General features: G+C 43.3%; 1 pseudogene; it reads right to left on the bottom strand.

The window, feature by feature from the left end:
- Nucleotides 1-570: 570 nt before the first annotated feature.
- Nucleotides 571-16,846, bottom strand: LOC457256 (neuroblastoma breakpoint family member 3-like; annotated as a pseudogene).
- Nucleotides 16,847-16,849: the final 3 nt, after the last annotated feature.

Raw genomic sequence — 16,849 nt, 5'->3', positions numbered from 1 at the left:
CCTGTTCTCTACAGGATAGGAATTGAGAGGAGCATGGCTACAGCCTCTCAATGCTGTTTGTCCATCTAGATGTGTCTTCCTAAGTATTGATATCAATTGGAGGCTGAAGGACTGTAGCTTCTGTCACCAAAGGAGCCTAGTGGGTTACAATTGTCAAGAGCAGTCAGTGGTTCTGAAATACAATTCTCAGCCAAGGATCCCTCCTGGGTTACAGATGGATCAGCTAAAACAAACCAACACTGAAGATACAAAGAATGGGGTTAGGTTCACTGAAACTAGGGTAACACCTTTGCATGAGCTAAACACAAAGATGACACTGACCTTGAGCAGGCATAGAAGGTCAGAGACATGCCTGCAAAATGAAATCCCTGCGGAACTTTGTAGCTACCCAGAGATATGTGGTTCAATTTAGAATGTCTGACAGATCACTCCTGGCATGTGCTGCATAGTTATGTGAATGTGTCACACCTAACTTTGGTCCAATGTCTTCAGACTTAGCACAGGTTGCCACTGGCATGGTCTGAGAATAGGAATAGAGCTATGCCCACTGACCCATCCTATGCCTGGGCTTCGAAATGGAACTGTAGTTTCATTCAAACCTACATGTGCCTATAGGTCCTGCCTGCAGCAATGACATCTCTCAGTTTATTAAGGGCTGCTTAGTGTGGGAATATGACTCCCATCTGGAAGACCAGGTGGAGACTTATCACCATCAAAGTAAAAAACCTATTGTCCACTTCAAGGGCCAAGCTGCTGTGCTGTTCCTTAAATGAGTAAAAGGCACTTCTGTAGTGCTGGAATGAGTCAGGCAGTTCAAAGTAAGTTGGAGGAGTCGAATAACATCTATCCAGTGAATCCTGCAAGACTTCAGGCTCTTCCACTTCCATCGGCACCCCGTTGAGCCTGGAAAAGGAGACTAAACTAAAGAAGCAGCCAGGGAAAATCAGACACCACAGAGCCCCAGCTAGATTTCCGGGGTAAAATAAGGAAGTGGTTAAAAAAGAAAAAGGATAGATCCATTAATGAGGTAAAAAATTATTGCCTTTATGTTGGGATAGAACAGGGCCAGGTAGAAAACAATGAAAGAGAAAGACAGAGAGAGAGAGAGACAGACAGAGAGAGAGAGAGGAGAGAAAGTGAGCTCAGTGAGTTGGCCAGGTGACACACTGATAAAGGAGTAAAAGGACATTCTGAGTTAGTGCCCTCATGACACACAGCAAAAGAGTGAGCTCTTCAGTTTTCCATAAAACGTGCTCAAAATTCGATGCAGTCACCATGAAAGTACAGCTTTTGAGGTACAGTCAACCCATGGTACATTAGTAAATGATAAGGGGAGGAAGAAATGAAAACCTAAATGTCTACTACAATGAAAACCAACAGCAATGTCAGTAGGAGTAATTCAGCCTTCGTTGAAAACATGAAATTAAACACACCCTGTTTTCCCTGGATCTGTCATCTCCAGGTGTTAACACAGAATTAAGCATCCACAATTGCTGAAAGTTACCTGGGGCACGGTGGGTTCTGATCTTCTTCCCCTTCTTGGTACTTTTCAATTTCTGAAATAAATTCAGACATGGACAGACACAATAAGCTGATTCCCCTACACACATAACAATCCACTGTCTAATCCTCACACAGGGACCTCAGGCTCCTCAGCATAAGAATAGGACACTGTGGGAGATATATTTCAGGAGGCCTGAAGGCTGCTCATGATAGAGATTCCTTGGTTTTTGTCCCAGAAACTAAGGGTAAAATGTCCCTATTATGGTAGATTGTTATCCCAATATCATTTGTCCCAAGTTCGTGCAAATGGTTATGCCATATTTTTCCGATCAATTTAAAGCAAATGCCCTCAAATGATTTCTAGGAGAAAAACTGCAATAATCAGCCCTGTTTCATCAAATACTCAGGTTGTTCATGGTTGTGAGGATTTTGACTGAAAAAGGAAAACTACAAACCCTTGAGTCAAAATCATAGTTCTCTGAATTTGTCACATCTACCCAGGTCCAATGTCTTAAGAGTAGAATCTGAGTGCCACAGGCATGGCCTGAGATGAGGAAGAGAGCCACGCTCACTGACCCATCCCATGTCTGGCCTTCCAGGTAGAACTAGAGTTTCATTCAACCTATGTGCCTATAGGTCCTCACTGCAGCAATGACATCTCTCAGCTCAGCAACGGCCACTTGGAGCAGGAATATGATCTCTATATGGAAGACTCAGTGGATCCTTATTGCCTTCATAGAAAGATACTCACCATCCACATCAAGAGAAAAGCCAACGTGTTGTTCCTCCAATGAGGAAAAGGAACTTCCATAGGGCTGGCGTGAGTCAGGCAGTTCAAGATAACTGGAAGGAATCAAATAACATCTATCCAGTGAGTCCTGCAAAACTTCAGACTCTACTACCTCCAGCAGCTCTCTGCTGAGCCTGCAAAAGTAGAAAAAGTAAAGAATAAGCCAGGGGAAATCAGACTCCACACAGCCCCAACTAGATGTCATGGGTTGCATAAGGAAGTGGTTAAAAAAGAAGAAGGATAGATCCATTAATGAGGTAACAAATTATTGCCTTCATAGTGGGTCAGAACAGGGCCAAATGGAAAAGAATGAAAGAGAAAGACAGACAGAGAGATAGACACAGAGAAAGAGAGAGAGAGAGCTCAGTGAATTGTCCAGGTGACACACTGATGAGGGAGTAACAGGACACTCTGAGTTAGTGCCCTCAGAACACACAGCGTACAGTGATCATGAAAAGACTGTGCTCAATAATTTTCCATAAAATGTGATCAAGATTCCATGCAGTTGCCATAAGAATACAACATTTGAAGTCTGGTCAACCTACAGTAGGTTAGTAAATGATAAGGGGAGGAAGAAGTGGAAACCTAAACATCTACTGTAATGAAAACCAACAGCAATGTCACTAGGAGTAATTCAACCTTCGTTGAAAACATGAAATCGAACACACTCTTGTTTTCCCTGGACCTGTCATCTCCAGGTGTTAACACAGAATTAAGCATCTATAATTGCTCAAAGTTACCTGGGGCATGATGGGTTTTGGTCTTCTTCTACTTCTTGGTACTTTTCAATTTCTGTAATAAGTTCAGATATGGACAGACACATTAAGCTGATTCCCCTACACACATAACAATCCACTGTCTAATCCTCACACAGGGACCTCAGGCTCCTCAGCATGAGAATAGGACACTGTGAGAGATATTCTTCAGGAGGTCCGAAGGCTGATCATGATAGAGATTCCTTGGTTTTTGTCCCAGAAACTGTGGGTAAAATGTCCCTATTCTGGTAGATTGTTATCCCAATGTCATTTGTCCCAAGTTTGTGCAAATGATTATGCCGTATTTTTCCAATCAATTTAAAGCAAATGCCCCCAACTGGTTTCTAGGAGACAAACTGCACTATTCAGCCCTGTCTCATCAAATATTCAGATTGTTCATGGTTGTGAGGATATTGGACACTGAAATTAGAGTGAAGGAGGAAATCTACAAAATCTACAAAACTGAGACAAAATCAGAGTTGTGTGAATTTGTCACATCTGCCCGAATCCAATGTATTGAGAGTAAGATCAGGGTGCCACAAGCATGGCCTGAGACTACAAAGAGAGCCACGCTCACTGATCCATCCCGTGTCTGGGCTTCCAAGTAGAACTAGAGTTTCATTTAAATCTACATGTGCTTATAGGTCCTCCCTGTGGCAATGATATCTCTCAGCTCAGTAATGGCCACTTGCAGCAGGAATATGACCCTATCCAGAAGACTCAGTGGATCCTTATCACCTTCATAGAAAGGTACTCACCACCCACGTCAAGAGCCAAGCTAACATGCTGTTGCTCCAATGAGTAAAATGCACTTCTGTAGGGCTGGCATGAGTCAGGCAGTTCAAGATAACTAGAAGGAGTCAAATATCTATCCAGTGAGTCCTGCAAGACTTCAGGCTCTTCCCCTTCCAGCAGCTCCCTGCTGAGCCTGGAAGAGTAGAAAAAGTAAAGAATAAGCCAGGGAAAATCAGAAACCTCAGAGCCCCAGCTAGATTTCATGGGTAGCATAAGGAAGTGGTTAACAAAGAAAAAGGATAGATCCATTAATGAGGTAACAAACTATTGCCTTCATGTTGGGACTGAACAGGGCCAAATGGAAAAGGATGAAAGAGAAAGACAGACAGAGAGACAGAGAGAGAGAGAGAGAGAGAGCTCAATGAATTGTCCAGGTGACACACTGATGAGGGAGTAACAGGACACTCTGAGTTAGTGTCCTCAGGACACACAGCATACATTGATCATGAAAAGAATGCGCTCAATAATTTTCCATAAAATGTACTCAACTTTCCATGCAGTCACCATGAGAATACAGCTTTTGAAATATGGTCGATGTACTGTAGGTTCATAAATGATAAGGGGAGGAAGAAATGGAAACCTAAATATCTACTGCAATGAAAACAAACAGCAATGTTAGTAGGAATAATTCAGGCTTGGTTGAAAAGATGTAATCGATATTGTCGGCCCACTCTGTTTTCCCTGAACCAAGAGTCTCCAGGTGTCAACACAGAAGTAGCTGTTCACAATTGTTCAAAGTTACCTAGGGCATGATGGGCCTTGGTCTTCTTCCTCTTCTTGGTCCTTTTTAATTCCTACAATAAATTCAGACAGGGACAGACAAAATAAGCCAATTCACCTACACCCATAACAGTCCACTGTCTAATCCCCACATGAGGACTTCAGGCTCCTCAGCATGAGAACAGGACAATGGGAGAGATATACTTCAGGAGGCCTGAAAGCCGGTCATGATAGAGATTCTTTAGTTGCATCTCAGAACCAAGGGTGAAATGCCACTATTCTGGTAGATCGTTATCCTAAAATCATTTATCCCAAGTTTGTGGAAATAGTTATGCCTTATTGTTCCCATCAATTCAAAGAAAATGCCCCAGATGATTTCTAGGAGGAAAACTGCAGTATTCAGCCCTGTTTCCTCAAATGCCCAGCTCGTTCATGGTTGCAAGATACTGAAACTAGAATGAAGGAGGAAATCTACAAACCCTTGAGTCCAAATAATAGTTCTGTGAATTTTTCACATCTGCCTGGGTCCAATGTGCTGAGAGTGGGCTGAGGTTGTCACAGGCATGGCTGGAGACTAGGAATAGAGCCATGCTCACTGACCCATTTCATGTCTGGGCTTCCAACTGAAACTACAGTCTCATTACAAGCTATATGCACCCATAGGTCCTGCCTGTGGCAATGACATCTCTCGGGTCAGTAAGGGCCACTTGGAACAGGAATATCATCACCCCTATCTGGAAGACCAGGTGGAGGCTTATCACTTTCATAGTAAGGTACTCACTATCCACATCAAGAGCCAAGCCAAGGTGCTGTTCCTCCAATGAGTAAAAGGCACTTATGTAGGGCTGGCATGAGTCAGACAGTTCAAGATAACCGGAAGGAGTTGAATAACATCTATCCAGTGAGTCCCGCAAGACTTCAGGCTCCTTCTTGTCCAGCAGCTCCCTGCTGAGCCTGGAAAAGTGGGAGAAAGTAAAGAATAAGGCAGGGGAAATCAGAAACCACACAACCCCAGCTAGATTTCATGGGTAACATAAGGAAGTGTTTTAAAAGAAAAAGAACAGATCCAGTAATGAGGTAACAAATTATTGCCTTTATGTTGGGATAGACCAGGGTCAGGTATAAACGGATGAAAGAGGAAGAGAGAGAGACACACACACGCACACACATGCACACACACACGCACACAGAGAGACAGAGAGATAGTGAGCTCAGTGAATTGGCCAGGTGACACACTGATGAGGGAATCAAAGGACACTCTGTATTTGTGCTGTCAGGACACACAGCAAACAGTGATCATGAAAAGAGTGGGCTTAATAACTTTGCGCAAAATGTGCTCAAGTTTCCCTGCAGTCACCATGAGAATACAGCTTTTGAGGTATGGTCAACCTTCACTAGGTTAGTAAATGATAAGGTAGGAAGAAATGAAAACCTAAACATTTAATGTAATGAGAACCAAAAGCAATGTTAGTAGGCATAATTCAGACTTGTCTGACAAGATGAAATCATTATTTTCAGCATGTACTCTTTTCCCTGGACTTGGCGTCTCCAGGTGTCAACACCAAATTAACTGTCCACAATTTCTCAGACTCACCTGGGATCTGTTGCCTCTTGGTCCTCCTTTTTCACTTGATCACATCAATGTCCTGCATGCAAATAAATTCAGATGGGGCCTCTTACATTAAGCAGTTCTTCCTTGCACACAGAAACCTTCCTCTGTCCAATCCGAACACAGGGACATCAGTCTTCTCAGTGTGAGAACAGGAGACTTTGAGAGAAATATACCAGGAGGCCTGAGGTTAAGTCTTGAGAGAACTGACTTGGTTCCTTTCTTGAGCTTTGGGCAAAATTCCCCTGTTTTGGAACGTTATCTTCCCAGTATGCTCTGTGCTAGGTTTGTGTACACAAATGAGCAATATTTCTCCCAATAGAGTTTAAGCAAATAGTTCTAACACCTTGTAGGAGAGATACTGCAATATTCAGGCTTCTTTCATCAAATACCCAGGATTTGATAGCTTACGAGATTGTGGACACTGAGATTTGGTGGAGGGGTGCAAAGTACCAGCTCTTGAGTCAAAATGAGACTTGGTTCTACACAGAAGCATCAGCTACTATGGCTTTTGTGGGTGAAAAGTCAGCCATTTATCTAGAAAACATGCCAGCAAGATGATGGACAGATGAGCTAAAACAAGCCAACTTAGAAGACACAGAAAATGGGGATAAATTCAGTGAAACCTGGGTCACATCTTCCACTGAGAGGTAGACAAGGGTGACACTGGCCTTAGGCAGGTAAAGAACTGCACAGACATGCTTTGGGAACAAAACTCATAATGAACTTCGTAGCTGGCAAGAGACATTTAATTCAGATGAGCTGATCTGACAGACAACTCCTGGGCATGTGCTGCATAGCTTGGTGTGAGTTTGCCACACCTGCCTTGAGTTCAATGTCCTGACAGTTGAACCAGCGTGTCATGGGCATGGCCTGAGACTAGGAAGAAAGCCAAGCTCACTGACCCACCCCATGCCTGTGCTTCAGACTCGACTCCAGAGTGATTGAAATCTCATTGATATATAGGTTCAGCCCACAGTGATGGCAACTCTCAGCCCAACCAGGGGCACAAGGCCCAAAGATTATGGGGTCTACCTGGGACATGAACTGGAGCTTTATCACCTTCACAATGGAGTATTCACTGCCTATGACAAGAGCCAAGCCGACTTGCTGTTCCTCTAATGAGTGAAAGGTGCTCCTGTAAGACTGGTACGAGGCTGACTTGTCAGGAGGAATTGAGAGAGTCGAATAACCTTCATCCCAGGACTCCTGAGGGGCTTCCTCCTCTTCAGACTCCTGCAAATTCCTGACGAGGCAGGCAGGACAGGGATGACAGAAGATTTAACCAACAGAGATTAGACAACAAAACCTCCCAGATGTTCTGATGGGAGACAGAATGGAGTGGTCACAGAAACCAAAGGCATTTTTCCTTCAAGAGAAATAAAATTATCCTTCTAAATGCAAGGTAGAGGGTGTCTGCTCTGGGGACAGAGCAAAAATGGGCAGCACGTGCTCAGTACATTTGCCACAGATGAGCCAATGTAGGGCACCAAGACTCTCCCTGTAAACTACCATCATGACTTGCAGCACAGAGAACTAACACTGGGCTTCAACTACTTTGCATAAATTAAATTGAATTTTACATGCAGCATTCAAGTGAACAGAGCTCTTGAGGCAGTGCAGACACAGATCTTGGGTATTAAGGGCCCCATTTTTCCAATATTTTGATATAATACGTTCATTTTTTCAATTTCTTTTCTTGCACAAATACTAGCAAACATACTAACAAAAAATGGGCAGAAAGCATATATACATCTCTCCCTGGATTTAAACACATGGGAGAGAACAGGCAACACCAAGAAATCCCTGTTTGAGGGTCTAGAGTGGACTCCCAGGAAACTCCAACAGACCTGCAGCTGAGGGACCTGACTGTTAGAAGGAAAACTAACAAACAGAAAGGAATAGTATCAACATCAACAAAAAGAACATCCACACCAAAACCCCATCTGTAGGTCAACATCATCAAAGACCAAAGGTAGATAAAATGACAAAGATCTGGAGAAACCAGAGCAGAAAAGCTGAAAATTCTAAAAACCAGAGTGCCACTTCTCCTCCAAAGGATTGCAGCTCCTTGCCAGCAATGGAACAAAGCAGGATGGAGAATGACTTTGACTAGTGACGGAAGTAGGATTCAAAAAGTCAGTAATAACAAACCTCTCTGAGCTAAAGGAGGATGTGCGAATGCATTGCAAGGTAGTTAAAACCTTGAAAAAAAATTAGACAGATGGCTAACTAGAATAAACAGTGTAGAGAAGACCTTAAATGGCCTGATGGAGCTGGTCATCAAACCATAGCAGGAGAACTACGTGATGCATGCACAGGATCGGTAGCCAATTCGATGAAGTGGAAGAAAGGGCATCAGTGATTGAAGATCAAATTAATGAAATGAAATGAGAAGAGAATTTTAGAGAAAAAAGGAGTAAAAAGAAATTAACAAAACCTCCAAGAAATATGGGACTATGTGAAAAGACCAAATCTATGTTTGATTGGTATACCTGAAAGTGACAGGGAGAATGGAACCAAGCTGGAAAACACTTTTCAGGATATTATCCAGGAGAACTTCTCCAACCTAGCAAGGCAGGCCAACATTCAAATTCAGGAAAAACAGAGAAAACCACAAAGATACTCCTCGAGAAAAGCAACTCCAAGACACATAATTGTCAGATTCACCAAAGTTGAAATGAAGGAAAAAATGTTAAGGGCAGCCAGAGAGAAAGGTCGGGTTACCCACAAAGGAAGCCCATCAGACTAACAGCAGATCTCTTGGCAGAAACCCTACATGCTAGAAGAGAGTAAGGGGCCAATATTCAACATTCTTAAAGAAAAGAATTTTCAACCCAGAATTTCATATCCAGCCAAAGGAAGCTTCATAAGTGAAGGAGAAATAAAATCCTTTACAGACAAGCAAATGCTGAGAGATTTTGTCACCACCAGGCCTGCCTTACAAGAGCTCCTGAAGGAAGTACTAAACATGGAAAAGAACAACCAGTACCAGCCACTGCAAAAACATGCCAAATTGTAAAGACCATCAATGCTAGGAAGAAAGTGCATCAACTAACAGGCAAAATAACCAGCTAACATCAAAATGACAGGATCAGATTCACACATAACAATATTAACCTGAAATGTAAATGGGCTAAATGCCCCAATTAAAAAACACAGACTGGCAAATTGGATAAAGAGTCAAGACCCATCAGTGTGCTGTATTCAGGAGACCCATCGCATGTGCAAAGACACACATAGGCTCAAAATAAAAGGATGGAGGAAGATCTACCAAGCAAATAGAAAGCAAAGAAAAGCAGGGGTTGCAATCCTAGTCTCTGATAAAACAGACTTTAAACCAACAAAGATCAAAAGAGACAAAGAAGGCCATTACATAATGGTAGAGGGATCAATTCAACAAGAAGAGCTAACTATCCTAAATACATATGTACCCAATACAGGAGCACCCAGATTCATAAAGCAAGTTCTTAGAGACCTAAAAAGAGACTTAGACTCCCATACAATCATAATGGGAGACTTTAACACCCCACTGTCAATATTAGACAGATCAATGAGACAGAAGCTTAAAAAAGATATCCAGGACTTGAACTCAGCTCTGCACCAAGCAGACCTAATTGACACCTACAGAATTCTCCACCCCACATCAACAGAATATACATTCTTCTCAGCACCACATCACACTTATTCCAAAATTGACCACATAGATGGAAGTAAAGCACTCCTCAGCAAATGTAAAAGACTAGAAATCACAATAAACTGTCTCTCAGACCACAGTGCAATCAAATTAGAACTCAGGATTAAGAAACTCACTCAAAACTGTGCAACTACATGGAAACTGAACTATCTGCTCCTGAATGACTACTGGGTAAATAACGAAATGAAGGTGGAAACAAAGATGTTCTTTGAAACCAATGAGAACAAAGACACAACGTATCAGAATCTCTGGGACACATTTAAAGCAGTGTGTAGAGGGAAATGTATCGCACTAAATACCCATAAGAGAAAGCAGGAAAGATCTAAAATTGACACCCTAACATCACAATTAAAAGAACTAGAGAAGCAAGAGCAAACAAATTCAAAAACTAGCAGAAGACAAGAAATAACTAAGATCAGAGCAGAACTGAAGGTGATAGAGATACAAAAAACCCTTCAAAAAATCAGTGAATCCAGGAGCTTGTTTTGTGAAAAGATCAGCAAGAAATCCCTGTTTAGCTAGTTCACCTGGCTCATCTGATTGCAAGTTCCTATCTTGACAGGACTACAAAATTAAAACCAATACAAGGGCCACAAATAACGCACAACATTGTTAATAAGGACAATTTGTAGTTGGGTGAAAAGAAGAAATAGTTCTATATATCACTTCCCCTTTTTCCCTAAATCTACAATCTCCCGGTGTCACTATTGAATTAACAGCCCACAATTCCACAGCATTACCTGGGAAACACTGGCCCTTTTTCTTCCTCTTCCTCTTCCTCATCATCACTTTCATTTTCTGTAAATAAATTCAGAGAAGCAGGTCACATTAAGCAATTCACACTTCACATATGACCAAATCAGTGTTCAGTCATAGCACAAGGACATAACTATTCTCAGTACAAGAATATGGATTCTGATAGGAATATCCTAGGGTGCCCTAGATTAAGTCTGTTGAGAAGTAGATGACCCTGCTTTCCAGACCCACAGGCCAAAATCTCCCTCTATGGGTAGACCATAATGCCATATTCCCTGCCTGAGTCTATGCAAAGTTAAACAAAATTTTTCCCCAAAAAGTCTCCAAAAATTGCTCAAACAATTTTCCAGGAGTGTTGCTGCAATACTGACTTATATCCCCAGGTAACACGGACATTAAATGTTTAGAGGCATCTATACATGAAACTTGACTGATAGATAAATTTGAACAGCTCTTGCTTTAAAAAGGATCTGTGATTTGGGAGGCTGAGGCAGGTGAATCATTTGAGGTCATGAGTTCAAGACCAGCCTGGCCAATATGGGAAAACCCCATCCCTACTAAAAATACAAAAACTAGCCATATGTGGTGGTGTGCACCTGCGGTCCCAGCTACTCAGGAGGCTGAGGCAGGAGAATCACTTGAATCTGGGAGGCGGAGTTTGCACCAAGCCAAGATGGTGCCACTGCACTCCAGCCTGGGTGACAGAGCAAGACTTCAATGCAAAAAAAAAAAAAAAAAAAAAAAAAAAGAATCTATGATGCTACAAAGAAACATTGGATCAGCCATTGCATTGATGGGGTGGAGAACCAGGGTCCAGCCTTGCTTTATGGAAATATATCAGCAAAGTAAAGAAGAAAGTTTCCTTCCCGATTTCAAGGTGACTGTGCAAAGTAGCTAGGTAAGCTGACTTAAAGGAGATCGAGATTAAAGCTGAGAGCAGTGAAGCCTGGGGAACAATATTTCCAAATACACAGGAAAAGCTGCCAGCTTCCTTTAAAAGGCTTAGAAACTCCATGGACATTGTTTAGGGACAGATGACCTAATCACAGGGGACAAGAGATACTGAGTCAAAGCTAGGAGGCCTGACAGATACTTCCTGTGCACCTCCTGCACTCAGGTGACTATGAGATTGTCACACTTGCTTGGGGTCCAGTAACTTGATACTGCGGACTGGCAGACAAAGGCATGACATGAGATGAGAAGGACACAAAAACTCCCTGATATCTGTGTTTAGAATCCAATCGTAGTTTTTTATTCAAACCAATTTGTGTATATAGAGCCTGTCTTCAGAGTTTATCTTCCTCAGCCTAGAAAGAGGTATGAGACACAAGGAAAATAGAGGCTACCTGGGATAATGTGTACAGCATCCTCTCATTCATCATGAGAGGATGAGTCAATGAGAGCTGGATCGACTTTATCTTCCTCAAATGTGATTTTGGTGTTCCTGTGAGGCTGGTTGGAGTCACAAGGGCCGTGGCTATTTGAACAAGTGACGGCACATTCCTCCAGTGAGTCCTCAGGGACTTCCTTTTCTTCAGCCTTCTGCACCTCCCTGATGAGCCAGGTGGGATCGAGATGACAGAAGATTAAACACAGAGGGATTGGACCCCAGGGAGTCCTAGCTGGTTTTGACAGGAGGCATGAGAGTGGTCCCAGAAAGCAACCAGGAGGTTCCCTTTAAGAGGGAACAGGCAATCCTCTTCTCTCTGCAAGAGAACATGGCCGCCAAAGGAGCCAGAGAGGAAGAGAGCAGCTGGTGTTCATTGCACTGGACAGATAGGAGCTGAGGTGGATGAAGACTCAGCTATCCCTGTATGGTACAGACATGACACTTGGCACACATAGAGAAACACGACAGATGCCACACTCTGTGTCTCAGCTGGGTTGAATTTCACATACTGTGGCCAAAGGAATGCAGGCTTTTGGCCCACTGTAGATGCCAGAGAGGGTGTGCCTTTTAAACCTTTTTCATGTGTTAACACCCATTACTTACTCCTGAGTATTCAGTGTTACCTGGGGGCACATGATTCCTGTACTTTCTCAGCCTCCTCAACTTCAACATCTTTATCCTCATCTTCATCATTTTCTGTAAATACAGAAGTGTTTGTTCAGCTATTTCCCACTTCACACTCTGCAAAACAGTCAGCCCAATGTACACAGAGACATGAACATCTAGGCATGGGTTACCGTTAAACTGAAAGCTCTCATGTTTTGTCTTTAACGTAATGCCCTGGAACGGTTTTCTGATCCATCAGGCAATGCATTTCTGATCTGGAGGGCCACCATCAAGATGTGACCAAATATTGAAAAGACTTTTTACGCCCCATATCACTGGAGGATTGTGCAGCCTCTCTTTGGACTTTGGCAACTGTCTCCCCGATCCCACCACAGATCTGATTCCCAGGCACAGGCTTGGTGTCCTGTCACAGTTCACATTTTGAACCTAATTCTTTCTCTTAGGAGAGGACAAGCTTGTCCCACAGTGCTCTATGAATCAGGAGACTTCACAGGCCCTCCATGTGGCTTCTGCTGTGTGACATTCTCTCCATGGGGAGTGCTCCAGTCTGAAGCACTTCTTACCACCAAAAGCCCCTACATCAAGTGCCTTCTCCAATATGACAAGGCGAGGAGCTTCATCTCATTTTGAAAAGCAGTAGTAAGTGTTCCCACATTTGGATACTTCAGTCCCTTGCAAGAGATAATCTGTCTGCCTTTGCAGATGGTGAGAGACAAACTCAGGAAGGATAAATCACTCACTTACCGACAGTCACTAAGAACATTGCTGAAGAGACAGCATGGGAACCTTCATTCTTAGTCCAGAGCTCTTTTCACTCTAACAAGCACCCTCCAGTCACAGCCTCCTTCCTGTCCTTTAAAACTAGATAGATGCTGCCTCTTGCTCCAAAGATCACCTTCCATCAAGGAAGGAGGGACACTTGCAATACTGTGACCTCCAACCCCATGGGTTTCCCATCTCTGTTCTTACCCAGGAAGTCCTGGTCATGTCATGGCCACATATGTTTAGTGGAAAAAAACACCACCGATACAACTGTCATTGAAAGTATGGAGGTCTGGAGCCTCTCATAAGCCTGGGGTTTTGGGTCATCAGGGCCTACGGCCACCTTACCTGGGCTGAGCTTTTGGACAAGGTGCTGTGCCAGCCTACACCCCTCAGCCAGCTGTTCTTGGAGGTCCTGCCCCTGGGACTTGTCCCGCTCATCCAGAGTGAGGAGGGCCTGGAGATGCTGATTCAATGAGTGGGAGGCATCTCTCCCTTCCTGTAACTTCTCCTGTAACTGGGTCAGCTCTCATTCCTGAGAGTGGACTGGGACTTTATATCACCTAAGGTTAGATAGTAGAGAAAATTTAACAGTGGAACTGGATGAGTGATCAGTTCTAATATTATGACAGATTTCTGAGAGAATGTCCTCAAGGAGACCTCCAAGCAGAAGGTCAACATATGTTTAAAGAAATGTCTGTGGCCAAGAGAAAGAATAAAAAATGGTTTACAGGCTTCCTCTATATCAGAGAGGGCTCCTGTAAGATCCTCGATGATGTTCCATTCATCTTTCTCTTCTGTAAACAAAAGTAGGTGTCTTCCTAATTCAGTTTCAAAACAACATCCTTTCAGTTCCTCACTCTGACCAGGGAAATCTCCATGTGAAAATACACATAGTGTATCTTGCGGCGACTAGATACAAAGCCATGTACAGAAATGAGGCCAGGTGCAGATGGGGAGAATTGAAAAGACAAAAGAAGTAAAGAATGACAGGGTCGAGAAGGCAACATTGATTGAGTGAAAGAATGAGAAGCAGCAGTCAGGAGGTGATTCTCACTTAGGGTAAGTGGGGAGGTGATGGCACACCATTTTGAGTATACTGAATGCTGCTGGGTGGTTCCCACTCCTTTGGTTAATTTTGTGTTATTCAAATTTCACCTCAACAATTACTTGCTTGAAAAAGAGAAAACAAGGCTCTGAGAAACAACTGCAACCCATAATTTATTATTATCCTTGTTCTCTGTTTGATAAATATTTGTGTGTCAAGAGCCTACCATGGCAATTCCTGCCTTTCCCCTGGCCCAGCTTAGCTCTTACTTCTCCCCACCGAGCTGCTGTAGTTCAGAGCCTTCCTGCCCCAATGGGGCCTGCCTGCCCCCACTTGCCTGCCCCCACGGGGCCCCCTCACCTGAGCTCCTCAGCTTGCCTGAGCTGCTCTGCAAGCTTCTCCTTGAACTGCAGCTCATTCCTCAGCAAAGATTTTATGAGGTCTTTGCACTCTTCACACTCTGAGAAAAGACAGACACGCCTGCCTCAGTGGAAGGCTGGACATGCTGCTGTGGTCACTGCCTACAGGGCAGGAGCCAGGTCCATCCCAAGGACAAAACTGTCCCCAGTACCAGGCCCTAGGCAGGGATTTCCACATCTTTATTCTTCAGTCTCCTGACTTTCTGGCATCTGATCCTCCAAAATTTAGGGACGAAGAAAGAGAAACTCAAGGGCACATCAAGAAAGTTGACAAGATGATTCAACCACAATGAAGTGGAGTCAGAATTCACAGCCCCAGAGGTTTGACTCTGAAAGCGGGGCCACTTTCCCAAGCCTTGCAGCCTCTCCTCTAAAACACTGCACTGGGGCATGAAGTAGTGATTTCTTGTACAGTCAGGAAGGCCCCCCAGGACTATGGGAATGATGGTTTCCCTTTTACTGGGAATTTCAAGGACAAATATGTCAAAGATTTTTAAATCATATCTTCAGATATGATTTTAAGAATCATATCTGAAGCATAAAGTATGAGGCATAAGACCATAAGGCCATGAAGGGAATAAGCCCAAATGCTAATAAAGTTTGTGTTAATTTAGAAACAATAGAATGAAGAAGTAATTGATAGTGTTTACTCTGTGCCAATAAATGTTCTAGGAGATTGGCAAGAAATAGCTCATGTAATTCATTGCAGCAATTTACAGAGGTAGGTATTATTGTCGTACACTGTGAACAGATGAGGAAACTGAGGAACAGACTGAGGGACAGACAAGACAAGCAACTTGGATGGAGCCCAGGAGACAGGCCCAGGGTCCCTGCTCTGCACGCTGTACTTCTACTTCCACACATTCTCGGGTGCGACCTTTCTTCCTCTTTGGGAACAAGAGCCTGTGCCTCAGGAAGAAGGACTTCCCTCTCAACAGGGTACTCTCTACTTTTTTTTAATTATTTATTTATTTATTTCGACGAGTCTTGCCTTGTCACCCAGGCTCAAGTGCAATGGCGTGATCTTGGCTCATTGCAACCTCTGCCTCCTAGGTTCAAAGAATTCTCCTGCCTCAGCCTCCCGAGTAGCAGGGATTACAGGCGCCGCCACCACGCCCAGCTAATTTTTGAATTTTTAGTAGAGACGGGGTTTCTCCATCTTGCCTAGGCTAGTCTCAAACTCCTGACCTCGTGATCTGCCCAAGTCAGCCTCCGAAAATGCTGGGATTACAGGAGTGAGCCACAGTGCATGGCCCCTACTCCCTGCTCTTGATGCTGTCACTTATATATACCACATGTTCTATTAGGAGCAGACTGCTCTTGAAGCCCTTCAGAGCGGGTACTGGGCACTATCACCAAGTTTCCCTCAGGGTCACTAGAACAGAGCTTTGCCTATTGGGCCTCAACAGAAGCTTGAACTGAATAAAAATTCACTTGTCCAGACATTTAGAACAACAGACTAGATGTTATTTTTCTGCAGGATCTTATATAGTACAGAGAGGATTCTTGAAAACATGATTTAGCCTCTTGGAGAAAACAGGTCATTCTGTGCCTGTGTCAGAAATCAATAACTGGGATTTTAACTCTAGTCCTACCCCCAGCTGACTGCTAACATGGAAAGTTGCTAAATACTTTGGTACCTCTGTCTTCCAAATTTAACAAAATGTTAAAATACCCATTTCTATTTTCTTAGATGTACGGGAAGGATGAAATTATTTTTGTTGGAGACAGCATTTAGTTTCTCAGAGAGAAGATAGGGCATTATTCATCACTTTTGTGATGGTGAGCTTATAGAACTTATGGTATTTGTTCTGCCGGTTGGCCAGGAGTAGGCCACTTGAGTTACAAGAAATTTCTCTTTGATGATTCTGAACTGCTGTTTGTTCTCTGCCAGCTAGGGGCGCAATTTCTCATTGATTTCTAGAATGTTCTTTTCTGCCTTCTCACTGGATCAAGGGCTAGCAGACAACACCATGCT

Source organism: Pan troglodytes, chromosome 1 (genome assembly GCF_028858775.2).
Source record: "Pan troglodytes isolate AG18354 chromosome 1, NHGRI_mPanTro3-v2.0_pri, whole genome shotgun sequence".
NCBI classification, from domain to species: domain Eukaryota; kingdom Metazoa; phylum Chordata; class Mammalia; order Primates; family Hominidae; genus Pan; species Pan troglodytes.
Note: the sequence above shows the minus strand (reverse complement) of the source record. Positions and strands in the feature narration are given on the sequence as shown.